General features: G+C 48.3%; 1 pseudogene; it reads right to left on the bottom strand.

Moving 5' to 3' along the window:
- Positions 1 to 5,643: 5,643 nt before the first annotated feature.
- Positions 5,644 to 17,598, bottom strand: LOC129708936 (acidic mammalian chitinase-like; annotated as a pseudogene).
- Between the last annotated feature and the right edge of the window lie 295 nt (positions 17,599 to 17,893).

Raw genomic sequence — 17,893 nt, 5'->3', positions numbered from 1 at the left:
GATATGCGGGGGCACTCGTAGTGGCACCAACAACTGGGATGGTGTTTGCCACCCAGGAATCGTAATGGGCTCGGCAACTATAAACAGGCTGATCCAACAGACCGCTGCTATGCAGGACAAGGCTGTCCAGCAGGCCCTTGGACACTACATCGCGCCCGAAAATTCGCGAGGCGCTGAGGGTCAAGACTGGTAATGGGCAGATCTGGAAGCCAGCTGGGGGCAGCACATAAGGGCTCAGGAGGTCAGAAAATGCAGCGAGTCCTGAAGCTTAAACTCAGCAGCCGTCACCGCCTTGCTCGGTCCAGGTTGGGGATGAAGACCTTGGACCATACCCCCGGCAAGATGCCCTCGCACTTGATGTGCAGCAGTCCACGTACCTTAGCTAAACCAACTACGGCGGGACACATCAGGCCTGAAACCCTCAACCCAACACAAGCGGGCCTCTGTAAAGCTCCTAGCGCCAGCGCCATCGACGAACGACACGTGCTGCTATTTGGTGCTTATCTGCTGCCAAAAGGATCAAGGAGTTGGAAGAGGCCGCCAAACCAGTAGGCCTCATGAGGGGCAGGGCCAGGACCGAGAAGGGCGAAGAGACACCCAGGTTGGCCGCGCAACGCCTCAGGCAGCCACCAGCAGAGTACCGAGCTGGTGAAAGCCCTGGGGACCGCCTCCCCACTACCCCCGCACTGCTCTTTTTTTAGAGCCGCGGGCCCAGGGCGGAGCCGTGGGAGATGGAAGCGCCGGCCCAACGCAGCCACACACACGGACAAACCTTGGCCAGACCCCACCGATAAAAGGACCCCACAACGTGAACATGGAGGTAGGTGGGTCTGGTTCCTGTCAACCTACACAGACAAAGTAGTGTTTGTAGTCAGTTTAACAGGGGGACGTTTGAGGTTCTTTCAAGCAGTTTGTGCTCCTCGTCCCTTACTAACAATCACGTGTTTATAACTCAACAGTATTAGTGGATACAAGATTGAATTCAACACCAGAGGCGTTAGAACCCGCCAGTTCCAGCACATGCCCCAAAGGGTGTTCCTTCCCTCGGCAGCGCCGTGAGGAAGGTAGAAGGACAAGCTGAACTTGATCGGCTCGTGGCTAAAGGCATCATAGAAATGACCACACACGAGCCGCAAGAATTTGTATCAAATATTTTTCTCAAAACCAAAAAAAGATGGTGGCATCTGTCGCATTATTATTGACCTGACATCACTTAATCAGTTGCTTGAGTATCAACATTTCAAAGTGGAGACATTTGTCACTGCCCGACAACTTATCTCCAATGGATACTACATGGCAAGGCATAGATATCAAAGATGCTTACTATTTGGTACCCATTCATAAAAAAGATTACTTTAAATATCTGAAATTTATCTGGAGGTGCCAGCTATGGCAGGCCATACCGAGCTTTGCCCAAATGGAACAATTTAACGACAGCTCCCCAGAAACTAATTTACGAAAATTCTTTAAAGTGGCCATGAGAAATTGAGAGAACTAAAACATTTAGTAGTGGCCTATCTGGACGATGTTCTCATATTAGGAAAGAACACGGGATCAAGCTGTCACTAGGAGTGTTAGCCACTAAACAACTCCTTGAAACTTTCACGTCTGCGTTTTTATCAGAGTCACCCAGATAAATCAATTATGGAGCACCTACTACTAACATGGATTACTTAGGCTTCACTATGACACGATTTCACATGACTGTCACTCGTGCCCAGACACCACAGTTTCATCACGCATTGAAGCTTGTAGCCAATTTAATTGCCAACATAAAGCACCGCAACGCAGATACGGCATGTTGCCAGAGTTATGTGCTCTATTCAGCTAGCCGCATTCCGGCTGCCCAACATGGGCCCTTGCATATTCAAAATCTCCAATGGCAAGGACTCATGAATTACGCCTTCATAGGGGGCCTTATGATCGCAAAATGGATTTAACCCTCTGAAGCCAAAATAGTAACGTCGGTGGTGGACGTTGGACATATTTGGCAGGCAGTCACAGTCCTACATACTCATCACGTAACCAATCGTAACTACCAAACCATTGCAACGGATGCCAGGGCTTTAGGCTGGGGTAGCTACTAACTGCCAAATACAGCACCGTGGGCAGATGGGGACTAAGTCAGAGGCATCTCTACTACAGTCCACTGGGCATTAACTTTTTGGAAATGCTCGCTCGCCGGTTATGGGCTCTAAAAGAATAGAATCTGGGATGCGACACGTGCATGTTAGACTTATTGATCGACAACACTACGGCAAGTATCTTATCATATCCAGCACATGGGGTGGCAGTTAAAGATCATTATCATGCGACCAGCATTAACCTGCTAAGAGAATCTAGGACGCAGGATAGGGATGTGTCGAGCGCGAGCTATTTGGCTAACAAGCTGCCTATTTACTCAGGCAAGCTAAATTTAGTGGGCGGACACGCTATGGTCACGAAAAATGCAAGCACAGACTAGACAATCGTATGGATGTTGGACCCAAAATCATTTGCTAAAATTATCAAGCAATATGGTACGCCAGATATAGATTTGTTGCGTTCTAGGGTAAATCACCAACTACCCATGTATGTGGCTTGGGAACCAGACCCAGAGGCAGCAGCGGTAGATGCCTTCGCGCTGGATTGGGGGAATTTCTTTTGCTATGCTTTCCCTCCCTTCTGCCTCATCAGGCGGTACTCCAGAAAATTCAGGGCAGACTCAAGCCTCTGGCATTCTGGTGGGCCCGACTGGCCTACCCAACCATGGTTGCCCAATGTTCCACGACATGGTGGTAGAGACACCAATGGTCCTTCAACACCACCCCCCAATTATTGACTCACCCGGTAACTGCATTAGCATCCATGCCACCAAAAAATTGAAACTCCTGGTTTCCAGATTTGAACAGGCCTTACCGGGGATTGGGGTTATCAGACAGAACCATCACCACCATGTCGGCATCCCTGCGAGTTTCCACCAAGACACAGTACCTGACCTTCATCAGGGAAATGGGAACAGTACTGTCTGGAACGCAGGGACATCCTACACGACGACTTCGATTCTCGGCGGTGCTGGAGTTCCTGGCCCACCTGCCACCATGATCTCAAGATGAGCTACAGTGCCATCAACACGGCTCGGAGCGCACTGTCCGCATATCTAATGCTATACCCCGATTAGAAACAGCATAGTGTGGGATCCCACCCTCTAGTCATCAGACTCCTTAAGGGGATCTTTAATAACCAAACCCCCTACACCTAGATACACTCACATGTGGGATGTGAGTGTGGTTCTCACACACCTTTTCGAGGTTGGCCCTCACGGTGGGATCCCTGAGCCTGGAACAGGCCACTTTACAAAACCCTCATGCTCATGGCGCTTGTCCTCAGCTCAAAGGGTTCCAGTCGCGTCCATTCAGGCTTATATCTATAACTATCCACTGGGTGACCACCCCAGATGACCATTTCTTTCACTATGCCGGGGTTTGGTAGTAAACAAAGTAGACCAGGTATCATCAAACTCCCCGATGATCTTCCGGGCTTACCCTCCAGAAACTAGGCTGTGTGTGGTGACCCACCTTCATCATTATCTAGACACAAGCCCAACGCTAAGAGGGAGAGAGAAAGCCTTATGGGTTAGCCACAGGACCCTTTTGGACGGTTAACCAGCCAAACATTATCCAGATTGTTGAAACAGGTCCTCAGCATGGCAGGGATTAACACTAATGTTTTTAAATCCTCATTCAACCAGGGCAGGCGTCTCACCTCAGCGGCGTAATAGGACTGCAGGTCCCCCTCGTACCACTCCCTCATGGCGAGCGGGATGGTCAAGGGAATCGACATTCCAACGATTTTTACAACAAACCGCTGATGGAACAGGACGTGCGTGTCTTTGCGGATACTGTTTTACAAACCGCAAAGTTAGGATTTAAAGCCCATGGGAGCTATTTTGTTTTTGTTTATAGTTAATAAATATTTCTTTTTATAACTAAACAAACTTGTTGGTCTCTAGCTACCACTTTCCTCCCTCGATGACCTTTCGGCAGTGAGTGATATAACTGTTACACGGTTTGAAATCAAAGACACCTTTGAAAGTCTTCAACGGTAGTCACTCACGTGACCTCTCGAAGTAAAATAGTAAGATTAAACGCCACATTGCATCATGGAAAAACCACATTGTAGCAGAATTTCGACATAAATAAATTTTGAAATTATGTGGATCAAGATTCTCAAAATATTGTTTATATTGAATTCTTCAGGAGAACTATGCAATGGCCATTAGATGCTAGTAACAAATCGCAACAGTGTCCATAGAACATGTAACTGGTTAGTGTAGGAAGGAACTGCAGATGCTGGTTTAAATCGAAGGTAGACACAAAATTCTGGAGTAATAGCCCTGTCCCACTGTACGAGTTTATTCAAGTTCTCTCCCGAGTTTAAAAAAATCAAACTTGTGGTAAGTACGTAGAATGTACGTAGCGGGTATGTCGGAGCTTGGGGACGTCTCTTAGCGGCTCGTAACGCTAACGGCAGGTACTCGGGAAACGCAGTAAGTTCGGGAAGACTCGTGAAGATTTATCAACGTATTGAAAAATGTCCACGAGAGCCCCGAGTACTTACGAGCGGCTATTCCCGTAAATCTCTGAGTTCAAATCAGGGCCAAACTCTCTAGTTGGTGAGGTGTTGCGTTTTCACTGTATCTCTTGCCCAATGGGAGAGGGGAGAAGAGGGAGTGACCGGGAGTGAGACTGGTCCTTGATGATGCTGCTGGCCTTGCCGAGGCAGCGTGAATTGTGTGACAGTCTGGGCGTTTTTTGCAAATATTTCATTCATTGTTCTTTATCTCTCTACATCACTGTCTATATCTCTCGTTTCCCTTATCCCTAACCATTCTGAAGAAGGGTCTCGTCGCGAAACATCGTCCATTCCTTCTCTCCAGAGATGCTGCTGCCTGTCCCGCTGAGTTACTCCAGCATTTTGTGTCTGTCTGCTGTTTAGTTTGGTTTAGTTTAGTTTAGAATTACAGGTCCTTGTGCCGATCGAATCCGTACTGACCAGTGATCCCCGTACACTAACACCATCCAACACATACTAGGGCCAATAAGCGAGTTCAGTATTGCGACTGGGCATGCCCAGGCCATAGGTCACTCGCGATAAACATTCTCGGCAGCTGAGCTGCTGCGTGTACACAGACCTCTTTGCCACAGAAGGCTGTGGAGGCCAAGGCAGTGGACACAGTATATTTGGATAGATTCCTGATCAGTATTGGTGTCAGGGATTATGGGGAGAAGGCAGGAGAATGGGGTTAGGAGGGAGAGATAGATCAGCCGTGATTTTCACACACAGAGTGGTGAATCTCTACCACAGAAGGTAGTTGAGGCCACAGTTCATTGGCTATATTTAAGAGGGAGTTAGATGTGGCCCTTGTGGCTAAAGGGATCAGGGGGTATGGAGAGAAGGCAGGTACGGGATACTGAGTTGGATGATCAGCCATGATCATAATGAATGGCGGTGCAGGCTCGAAGGGCCGAATGGCCTACTCCTGCACCTATTTTCCATGCTTCTATGTTTCTAACCATGATTGAGTGGCAGAGTAGACTTGATGGGCTGAATGGCCTAATTCTATCACTGAACGGCCTTATGAACTGATGATCTCTGGCTCGAAGGGCCGAATGGCCTACTCCTGCACCTATTTTCTATGTTTCTATGATTGAATGGGGGAGTAGATTTGATGGGCCGAATGGCCCTATTCTGCTCCTATCCCTTATGATGTTGTGAGTGTAGGTTGGGGCTGCGCTGCAGTACCTCATAGTAAGCCACCAGTCCTGGCTCGCGGGTGAAGAGTCCCACTTGACCGGCTCCCGTCACTGGAGCCCCCACGGCGTTGCCGCTGCTGCTCAGGGGTGAACGTGCGTCCGTAGGTGGGGAACCCGACGAGCAGCTTCTCCGCAGCCGCCCCTTGCTGCCGCCAATACTTCAGAGCAAAGTCCTGCAGGGATAAGCGCATGCACCAACATTACTGAAGGTCAGGTTAACATACGGCGAGTGGTTTAACGGCACTGGGACTCGACTATACTGGGGTTTAGAAGGATGACGGGGGGTGGGGGGGGGGTCCTCATTGAACAGTGAAAGGCCAGGATAGAGTGGATGTGGAGAGGATGTTTCCACTAGTGGGAGAGTCCAGGACCAGAGGCTATGCAGCAGCCTCAGAATTAAAGGACGTTCCTTTGGGAAGGAGATGAAGAAGAATTTCTTTAGTCAGAGGGTGGTGAATCTGTGGAATTCTTTGCCACAGACGGTTGTGGAGGCCACAAGTCAATGGAGATTTTTTAAGGCAGAGATAGATGGATTCTTGATTAGTGCGGGTGTCATGGGTTACGGGGAGAAGGCAGGAGAATGGGGTTGAGAGGGAGAGATAGATCAGCCACGATCGAATAACGGAGTCGATTTGATTCTGCTCCTATCACATGAATTTATGACGAGTGAAATAATCGCTGCTGACACATTCTGGGCAGTCAGGAGAGTCTCGATTTGTACCGAACATGTAACAATTTCATTCGTAGATAGGCACACAAAGTGCTGGAGTAACTCGTGGGACAGGCAGCATCTCTGGAGAGAAGGAATGGGTGACGTTTCGGGTCGAGACCCTTCTTCAGACTGAGAGCTGCAATCTGAGACTCCTATCCATGTCACCTATCCATGTTCTCCACAGATGCGCCTGACCCGCTGAGTTACTCCAGCACTCTGTGAAACGTCACCTATCCATGTTCTCCACAGATGCTGCCTGACCCGCTGAGTTACTCCAGCACTCTGTGAAAACGTGGACCACCTATCCATGTTCTCCACAGATGCTGCCTGACCCGCTGAGTTACTCCAGCACTCTGTGAAACGTCACCTATCCATGTTCTCCACAGATGCTGCCTGACCCGCTGAGTTACTCCAGCACTCTGTGAAACGTCACCTATCCATGTTCTCCACAGATGCTGCCTGACCCGCTGAGTTACTCCAGCACTCTGTGAAACTTCGCCTATCCATGTTCTCCACAGATGCTGCCTGACCCACTGAGTTACTCCAGCACTATGTGAAACGTCACCTATCCATGTTCTCCACAGATGCTGCCTGACCCACTGAATTATGGTGCAGCAGCATCTATGGAGCTAAGGAAATAGGCAACGTTTCGGGCCGAAACACTTCTGGAAATAGGCAACGTTTCGGGCTGAAATCCTTCTGGAAATAGGCAACGTTTCAGGCCAAAACCCTTCCGGGTTTCGGCCCGAAACGTTGCCTATTTCCTTAGCTCCATAGATGCTGCTGCACCCGCTGAGTTACTCCAGCACTCTGTGAAACGTCACCTATCCATGTTCTCCACAGATGCTGCCTGACCCGCTGAGTTACTCCAGCACTCTGTCTATATTCAGCGGAGGGACTACACATGATTACAATCCAGCTGCCCATGGTGCACAGATAGAGGATAAAGGGAATAACATGTATAAGGTTCAGTGCAAGGTGCTGCCTGACCCCTTGTGTGTTGGGAAGCAGCTATTCCTGAACCTGGTGGTAAAATAGTGACCATGAAGAAGGTGTATATTATCAATCTACTCACAATGTTATAGAAAATAAATTTGCCTTTGTCAGTGGGACCCAGGAAGAGCGGGCTGTTGTGGCCAGTCACCTTCTCCCAGTGTCCATGGAAATCAAACGTCCTCACAGAAATGAAGTCCAAGCACCTGATTAAAAGAAGGTTGTTAGATTCATGTAGTCGTGGAGGCATCGAAACATAGACAATCGGTGCAGGAGGAGGCCATTCAGCCCTTTGAGCCAGCACCGCCATTCATTGTGATCATGGCTGATCGTCCCCTATCAATAACCCGTGCCTGCTTTATCCCCATATCCCTTGACTACACTAGCCCCTAGAGCTTTATCGAACTCTCTCTTAAATCCATCCAGTACTTGGCCTCCACTGCCCTCTTTGGCAGGGAATTCCATAAATTCACAACTCTCTGGGTGAAAACGTTTTTTGGCCTCCCCTTTATTCTAAGACTGTGGCCTCTGGTTCTGGACTCGCCCAACATTGGGAACAATTTTCCTGCATCTAGCTTGTCCAGTCCTTTTATAATTGTATATGTTTCTATAAGGTGCCCCCTCATCATTCTAAACTCCAGTGAATACAAGCCTAGTCTGTTTCAATCTTTCCTCATATGATAGTCCAGCCATCCCAGGGATCAATCTCATGAACCTTGGCTGCACTGCCTCAATCACAAGGATGTCCTTCCTCAAATTAAGAGACCAAAACTGTATACAATACTCCAGATGTGGTCTCACCAGAGCCCTATACAACTGCAGAAGAGACATCGAATAGTGCAGGACAGGAACAGGCCCTTCAGCCCACAATGTCTGTGGCAACAAGCATTTGGTTTAGTTTAGAAAGGAACTGCTGATTTAAACTGAAGAGACATATAATGCTGGAGTAACTCAGTGGGACAGGCAGCATCTCTGGAGAGAAGGAATGGGTGATGTTGCAGGTCGAGTCTGAGGAAGGGTGTCACCTATCCATGTTCTCCACAGATGCTGCCTGACCCGCTGAGTTACTCCAGCATTTTGTGTATATCTTTAGTTTAGTTTAGTTGTTCTTTAGTTTAGAGAAACAGCGCGGGAACAGGCCCTTCGGCCCACTGAGTCCGTGCCGACCAGCGATCCCCGCACACTAACACTATCCTACACACACTGGGGACAAGTTACGTTTATCCCAAACCAATTAACCTACAAACCTGTACGACTTTGGAGTGTGGGAGGAAACCGAAGAGCTTGGAGAAAACCCACGGAAGTCACGGGGAGAACGTGCAAACTCCGTACAGACAGCGCCCGTAGTGGGGATTGAACCCGGGTCTCTGGCGCTGAAAGCGCTGTAAGGAGCAACTCTACCGCTGCGCCACCGTGACTGATTACAATCTATTCGGCCTGCGTAATGCAGTGAATCTTTACCGAGATGCGGTGAAAAGATTGCATGCTCTCCAATTACATCCGATAATACTCTACATAGATACACCCAAACCTGTCTCAAGTACTCAAGTACAATTGGGTGGCGCAGCGGTAGAGTTGGTGCCTCACAGCGCCAGAAACCCGGTTCGAACCTGTCTACGGGCGCTGTCTGTACGGAGTTTGCACGTTCTCCCCGTGACCTGCTTGGGTTTTCTCAGACATCTTCGGTTTCCTCCCACCACTGGAAACATCCTCTCCACATCCACTCTCTCCAGGCCTTTCACTATTCTGTACGTTTCAATGAGCCCCCCCTCATCCTTCTAAACGCCAGCGAGTACAGAGCCCAGTGCCGACACACGGCCACCATGCGTGACTCATGCGGGTACTCACTGTGAGATGGCAGAGATGTTGTAGGCGTTATCGATGACCTCCTTGTAGGCGGCAACAGCAGCGGTTAGTAGCAGTCTGCCTTTGTCATCATTGTGTGCCTCGTCCTGTATCGCAGCTCGCAACTCCTGCAGAACACCAGGGGGAAACAGTGACACAGGGCGCTCAGTTCAGTTTACTGTCACGTGTACCGAGCTACAGTAAAAAGCTCCTCATGCTAACCAGTCAACGCAAAGACGACACGTGATCACAATCGAAGATGGACGCAAAAACACTGGAGTGACTCAGCGGGACAGGCAGCATCCCTGGAGAGAAGGAATGGGTGACGTTTCAGGTCGAGACCCTTCTTTTGAGTCAACCCGAAGTTAGTGTGTAATGGGAAGTGCACTGTGTGAGTGTGTAACGGCATAGGGCGCAATGTGAGTGTGTAACATGGACTAGTGCGCCATGTATGAGTGTGTAATGTGAACTAGTGCATGGTATGTGAGTGTGTAACAGGAACTAGTGTGATTGTGTAATGTGAACTGGGTGTGAGTGTGTAACGTGAACTAGTGTGAGTGTGTAACGTGAACTAGTGCACCATATGTTAGTGTGTAACGTGAACTAGTGTGAGTGTGTAACGTGAACTAGTGTAACATGGACTAGTGCACCGTGTGTGAGTGTGTAACATGAACTAGTGCATGGTATGTGAGCGTGTAACGTGAACTCGTGTGAGTGTGTAACATGAACTAGTGTGAGTGTGTAACATGAACTAGTGTGAGTGTGTAACATGAACTCGTGTGAGTGTGTAACGTGAACTAGTGTAACAGGAACTAGTGTGAGTGTGTAACATGAACTAGTGTGAGTGTGTAACGTGGACTAGTGTGAGTGTGTAACAGGGAGATTCCCGGCCCTCTCACCTTCAGCAGGACAGTGAACCGGTTCCGATCCTCTGCCGGACTTTCCCTGAAGCCGGGATATTGCCAGTCCAGGTCCAGGCCGTCAAATCCAAACTGCCGCAGGAAGGAGACGGCCGAGCGGATAAAGGTCGCACGAGAGTCCGTCGTGGCCACCATGTTGGTGAATCTAACGGGAGCAGGGAGAGCGCCGTGAGTAGGTACAGTGACAAGCTTTTGTTGCGTGCTAACCAGTCAGCGGAAAGACAGAACATGATTACAATCGATCCATTCACAGTGTACAGATACAGGATAAGGGAATAACGTTTAGTGCAAGGTAAAGCCAGCAAAGTCCGAGGGTCTCCAATGAGGTAAATGGGAGGTCAGGACCGCTCTCTAGTTGGTGAGAGGACGGTTCAGTTGCCTGATAACAGCCGGGAAAAAACTGCCCCTGAATCTGGAGGTGTGTGTGCGTTTGTTTTCACACTTCTCTACCTCGTGCCCGATGGGAGAGGGGAGAAGAGGGAGTGACCGGGGGTGAGACTGGTCCTTGATGATGCTGCTGGCCTTGCCGAGGCAGCGTGAGGTGTAGATGGAGTCAATGGAGGGGAGGTTGGTTTGTGTGTTTGTGTAACTCAGCAGCTCAGGCAGCATTTCGGACGTTCCTTTAGGAAGGAGATGAGGAGGAATTTCTTTAATCAGAGGGTGGTGAATCTGTGGAATTAATGGCCACAGACGGCTGTGGAGGCCAAGTCATTGGAGGGGATTGACAGATTCTTGATTAGTGCGGGTGTCAGGGGGTTATGGGGAGAAGGCAGGAGAATGGGGTTGAGATGGAGAGATAGATCAGCCATGATTGAATGGCGGAGTAGACTTGATGGGCCGAATGGCCTAATTCTGCTCCTTTCACTTATGAACTTTTGATCGATTGGTTGATTGATTGATTGACACAGTGGTACCGTCTGTGTGGAGTTTGCACGTTCACCCAGTGACTGCGTGGGCTTTCTCCGGGTGCTCCGGTTTCCTCCCACATTCCAAAGACGTGCGGGTTTGTAAGTTAATCAGCCCCTCTGTAAATTGCCCCCTAGTGTGCAAGGAGTGGATGTGAAAAATGGGATAGCAGAGAACGAGTGTGAATGGGTGATCGATGGTTGGCGTGGACTTGATGGGCTGAAGGGCCTGTTTTCATGCTGTATCTCTAATCAGAGGCGTGGATAGTGAGGGACAAAGGCGGTAAGTCTGGGTCACCCGCTGTTAAGACTTTACCTGGTAGTTCCAAAACTCCAGCCTCCAATGGATAGAAGGGTTTTCAGTTTAGTATTCCTGTTGCAAAGAAAAACCATAAAACCATCAGTAGAAACATAGAAACATAGAAATTAGGTGCAGGAGTAGGCCATTCGGCCCTTCGAGCCTGCACCGCCATTCAATATGATCATGGCTGATCATCCAACTCAGTATCCCGTACCTGCCTTCTCTCCATACCCCCTGATCCCCTTGGCCACAAGGGCCACATCTAACTCCCTCTTAAATATAGCCAATGAACTGGCCTCAACTACCCTCTGTGGCAGAGAGTTCCAGAGATTCACCACTCTCTGTGTGAAAAAGGTTCTCCTCATCTCGGTTTTAAAGGATTTCCCCCTTATCCTTAAGCTGTGACCCCTTGTCCTGGACTTCCCCAACATCGGGAACAATCTTCCTGCAGCTAGCCTGTCCAACCCCTTAAGAATTTTGTAAGTTTCTATAAGATCCCCCCTCAATCTCCTAAATTCTCCTAAGTACTCGAGAGTTCGGAAAATAGTGGCAGAAAAAGCATCTTAAACCCCTGTCCCACGGTACGAGTTCATTCCAAGAGCCCAGTTTCGAACGCGGAGATTTACGGTAATGGCCACTCGTCGGTACTCGGGGCTCTCGTGGACATTTTTGAACGTGTTGAAAAATCTTCACCAGTCTTCCCGTGCTTGCCTGCCGTTAGCGAGTCTTCCCGAGTACCTGCCGTTAGCGTTACGAGCCGCTAAGAGACGTCCCCGAGCTCCGACGTACCCGCTACGTTCATTCTCCGTGCTTACGAGTTTGATTTTTTTAAAACTCGGGAGAGCTCTGGGAATAAACTCGCACCGTGGGACAGAGCCATAAGTCACAGAGACTCCAAATAAGCTCTGAACTATAAAGACGAGGGCATCACAGTGACGCAGTGGTAGAGTTGCTGCCTCACAGTGTCACAGACCCGGCTTGGACCCTGACTACGGGTGCTGTGTGTGCTGCCTGACCCACTGACCCACTGAGTTACTCCAGCACTCTGTGAAACGTCACCTATCCATGTTCTCCACAGATGCTGCCTGACCCACTGAGTTACTCCAGCACTCTGTGAAACGTCACCTATCCACAGATGCTGCCTGACCCACTGAGTTACTCCAGCACTCTGTGAAACGTCACCTATCCATGTTCTCCACAGATGCTGCCTGACCCACTGAGTTACTCCAGCACTCTGTGAAACGTCACCTATCCATGTTCTCCACAGATGCTGCCTGACCCACTGAGTTATGGTGCAGCAGCATCTATGGAGCTAAGGAAATAGGCAACGTTTCGGGCCGAAATCCTTCTGGAAATAGGCAAATAGGCAAACTTACGGGTTTCGGCCCTAAACATTGCCTATTTCCTTAGCGCCATAGATGCTGCTGTACCCGCTGAGTTACTCCAGCACTTTGTGACCTATTAGAAACATAGAAAAATAGAAATTAGGTGCAGGAGTGGGCCATTCGGCCCTTCGAGCCTGCACCGCCATTCAATAGGATCATGGCTGATCATCCAACTCAGTATCCCGTACCTGCCTTCTCTCCATACCCTCTGATCCCCTTAGCCACAAGGGGCACATCTAACTCCCTCTTAAATATAGCCAATGAACTGGCCTCGACTACCCTCTGCAGCAGAGAGTTCCAGAGATTCACCACTCTCTGTGTGAAAAAAGTTCTTCTCATCTCGGTTTTAAAGGATTTTCCCCTTATCCTTCAGCTGTGACCCCTTGGACTTCCCTAACATCGGGAACAATCTTCCTGCATCTAGCCTGTCCAACCCCTTAAGAATTGTGTAAGTTTCTATAAGATCCCCTCTCATCTCCTAAATTCTAGAGAGTATAAACCAAGTCTATCCAGTCTTTCTTCATAAGACAGACCTGACATCCCAGGAATCAGTCTGGTGAACCTTCTCTGCACTCCCTCTATGGCAAGAATGTCTTTCCTATTTGGAGACCAAAACTGTACGCAATACTCCAGGTGTGGTCTCACCAAGATTAGAACCTCCCTGCTCCTATACTCAATCATTTTGCTATTGATGATATGACTTACTTGCTTTTCAGATTATTGAATTTCTTGTACATTTCCTCGTCTTCTTTCTCCAAGCTGGTGAGCTCGTGGTCTTCGGTTATGTTGGCGTAGGCGAATATCAAGTGGGTGCAGAGGCAGGGGTCAATTTTATCGGGCAAGAACCTGGCTCCGTCCTTCCTGTACTGAGCCCAATTAGTGTAGTAACACACCAGCTTGTACGAGGAGACTGAAGTGTGAGAAAAATCACAACGCAGTAACTTTGAGTAATAAATTAGTAATAATTGGCGCGGAACGGTTGCGCAGCGGTGGAGTTGCTGCCCTAAAACCCTTAGAGACCCGGGTTCGATCCCGACTACGGGCGCTGTCTATACGGAGTTTGTACGTTCTCCCCGGGACCTGCGTGGTTTTTCTCCGGGTGCTCCGGTTTCCTCCCACACTCCAAAGACGTGCAGAGGTTTATAGGTTAATTGGCTTAGTATAAGTGTAAGTTGTCCCTAGTGTGTGTTAATGTGAGGGGATTGCTGGTCAGTGCGGACTCGATGGGCCGAAGGGCCTGTTTCCGTGCCGTTTCTCTAAACTAAACTAAACGCGTAATAAATGAGTTTAGTTTTGTTTATCATGTTTGGTTCAGTTTTGTAATCATGAATTGTCTTTCTGCTGACTGGTTAGCAACCAACAAAAGTTTTTTACTGTAGCTCGGTACACGTGACAATAAACTAAGCTGAACCTATTGTCTCATGTACCGAGGTAGTGAAGAAGGGTCTCGACCCGAAACGTCACCAATTCCTTCTCTCCAGAGACACCGCCTGTCCCGCTGAGTTACTCCAGCATTTTGTGTCTATCTTCGGTGTAAACCAGCATCCACACAGTTCCTTCCTACACATAAAGTGAAACACTATGTGTTTTGTTGCGTGCTATCCAGTCAGCGGAAAGACTCTCAGCGATTACAATCGTGTACGGATACAGGATAAAGGGAATAACGTTTAAACGTCAGATTGAAGATGGTCTCTGGTGAGGTAATAAAATCAGTAACAAATGAGTAATAAAATTAGTAATAAATAAATAAACTTTTTTTTAAATCTCTTCCCTCGACGGAGATGCAACATTTTACGTATCGTATCTCCGAGCGCACTGCGGCCCAACATTGCGGAGTTGGCCGTCCCTTTGTTAGGTATCGATTTCGGGAACTCCGATCGCAAGGACTTGGACCGCCCTGATCGCGGGAGCCTCGATCGCCTCGATGTCGGGGATTCAATCACCGACCGCCCGAGCTTCGCGTAAAGTCCGGCAGTCGTGAATCTGTACCCTGACCAATGGGTCACACCGCTGTGTATGATGTATGGATGTGGAGAGACTTACCCACAGATCCATGTAACAAGGCCACCACGCTCACTAAAACAGAAATAAATATTACAGATTATTACATATGAAATAATCTTTAATTATTTTAAAGGTAGACAAAAATGCTGGAGTAAGACCCCTGTCCCACTGTACAAGTTCATTCCAAGATCTCTCCCGAGTTTGCCCTGATTCGAACTCGGAGATTTACGGTAATGGCCACTCGTCGGTACTCGGGGCTCTCGTGGACATTTTTCATCATGCTGTAAAATCTTCACGGGTCTTCCCGTGCTTACCTGCCGTTAGCGAGTCTTCCCGAGCACCTGCCGTTAACGCTAAACGACGTCCCCGAGCTCCGACGTACCCGCTACGTTCATTCTCCGTGCTTACCACGAGTTTGATTTTTTTAAATCTCGGGAGAGCTCTTGGAATGAACTCGTACCTTGGGTGAATCTCACCTGCTGAGTTTCCCCAGCATATTTCGCCTACCTTCGATTTTTCCAGCATACTCAGGGCTCTCGTGGACAAAAATGATTTTGAAAATGCTTGTCACAATTTCCCGAACTTAGCTGCAAGGTTGGTCACAAACTATTTTATATTTCTTACTATAGCAATTTATTCGCCGAAAAGCTGTATTCTAAACACATCGAGTATTCGAGCTCCTTGTCCACATCGCCCAAGTTAGCGATCTAACAAGGCCCCATTTAATTCATGTTGGGGGCTTTAGGCCATTCGGATTTCAAGGCTATTCGCCATTCAGATCTCTCCCTTCGGAATCTGGAACTCTCCCATACCAGAGGGTAATCTCACCCGCTGAGTTTTCTCCAGCATATTTCGCCTACCTTCGATTGCATCTACGTTCTTTCTTAAACAAAAATTATTTTAAATGCTTGTCACATTCAATAATCATGGCTGATCATCCAACTCAGTATCCCGTAACTGCCTTCTCTCCATACCCTCTGATCCCCTTGGCCACAAGGGCCACATCTAACTCCCTCTTAAATATAGCCAATGAACTGGCCTCAACTACCCTCTGTGGCAGAGAGTTCCAGAGATTCACCACTCTCTGTGTGAAAAAAGTTCTCCCCATCTCGGTTTTAAATGATTTCCCCTTTATCCTTAAGCTGTTACCCTTGTCCTGGACTTCCCTAACATCGGGAACAATCTTCCTGCATCTAGCCTGTCAACCACTAAGATTTTGTAAGTTTCTACTTGATTCCCTCTCCATCTTCTAAATTGCCTCTCCCCATAAATTCTAGAGAGAATCTGACAGCCGTACTAATCACAAATCTATCTACCTCCACCTACAATTTCCTATATTTGGACCATATCTCTCTATACCTGTCCTATCCATGTCTTTTAAATGTTGTTATAGTCCCTGCCTCAACTGCCTCCTCTGGCAGCTTGTTCCATACACCCGCCCCTCTCTGATTGAAAAAGTTGCCCCTCAGATTCCTAATAAATCTTTCCCTCTTATTTTCAACCAATGCCCTTCAGGTACATATCCCCCTGACCCTGACTTGTCACAATTTAATAATACAGGATTATCAAAAATAGTATTAGCAATTTATTTGCTAAAGTTGTGTTCTAACATAATCCATTCACAAACTGTCTTCCTGATTACATTTTATCTTTCAATGCTTCGTACTGAATAGCGGAGTAGCCTTGATGGGCCCAATGCACTAATTCTGCTACTCCAACATGAACTTATATGGGGCCATTTTAAGATTAGTACAGGTGTCAGGGGTTATGGGGAGAAGGCAGGAGAATGGGGTTAGGAGGGAGAGATAGATCAGCCACGATTGAATGGCGGAGTAGACTCGATGGGTTGTCTGTGGCAATGAATGCCACAGATTCACCACCCCCTGACTAAATAAATTCCTCCCCATCTTCCTGAAGGAATGTCCTTTAATTCTGATCTGGCCACACTTGCTATTCCAATCCTTCCTAGGGTGGCACGGTGGTGCAGCGGTAGAGTTGCTGCCTTACAGCGCTCGCAGCACTGGAGACCCGGGTTCGATCCTGACTACAGATGCTGTCTGTACGGAGTTTTTACGTTCTCCCCGTGATCTGCGTGGCTTTTCTCTGAGATCTTCGGTTTCCTCCCACATTCCAAAGACGTACAGGTTTGTAGGTTAATTGGCTTGGTGTAAATGTAAATTGTCCCTAGTGCTTGTAGGATAGTATTAATGCGCGGGGATTGCTGGTCGGCACGGACTCAGTGGGCCGAAGGGCCTGTTTTCAGTGCTATATCTCTAAACTAAACTAAATATAAAGTCGACAGCCAATATGTGCTGAATGTTGCAGCAGAACCAGACGTTGGCTCAAGCTTCCATTGTGTGGGTTCTAAATAATGACAAATGATGAAAATATCCACCACTTACCCATCAAGAGAAGTTCTCTGCTCATCCTAGTGTCTGAAGCAGGTTAGTTTGTCACTGAATTCACGAGTGGATCTCTGACGGTGTGTGTACATCACTTCAAACAGATCTGTGGAAGAACTTAAAGGTGAGCAACTAACATTGAGAACCACTGGAATTTACTTAGTGCAGAGATACAGCACGGAAACAGGCCCTTCTGCCCACCGAGTCCGCACCGATCAATCATTGTCTGTTTACATATTAAGGGCCTGTCCCACTTGGGCGATTTTTTAGGCGACTGCCGGCAACTACGACAATGGAATTCACCAAAGTCAACACCAGCGACAACCTACACCATCCTGGCGAGAGCCTACGACAGGACCTACGTCAGGAGAAGACAAGCTACGACAAGCCAGCAATCGCCGACTGTCGCAGAAAAGTTTTGACCATTTCAAAATCCAGCGGCGATCAGAAAAACGCTACGACTCTTCGGGCAACTGAGGAGACGACGCACGACCGTACAGGCGACACCCCGGCTGGCGACAATGTGGCGACTGCCTAGTCACCAGCAGTCGCCTACAAAAATCACCTAAATGGGACAGGCCCTTGAGTTCCAGATATCGTTATCCCATTCCCGACACACTATGGGGCAATT

This window comes from Leucoraja erinacea, chromosome 24, assembly GCF_028641065.1.
Source record: "Leucoraja erinacea ecotype New England chromosome 24, Leri_hhj_1, whole genome shotgun sequence".
NCBI classification, from domain to species: Eukaryota; Metazoa; Chordata; class Chondrichthyes; order Rajiformes; family Rajidae; genus Leucoraja; species Leucoraja erinaceus.
The sequence above is the reverse complement of the archived record's forward strand: the minus strand, read 5'-3'. Positions and strand labels throughout refer to the sequence as shown.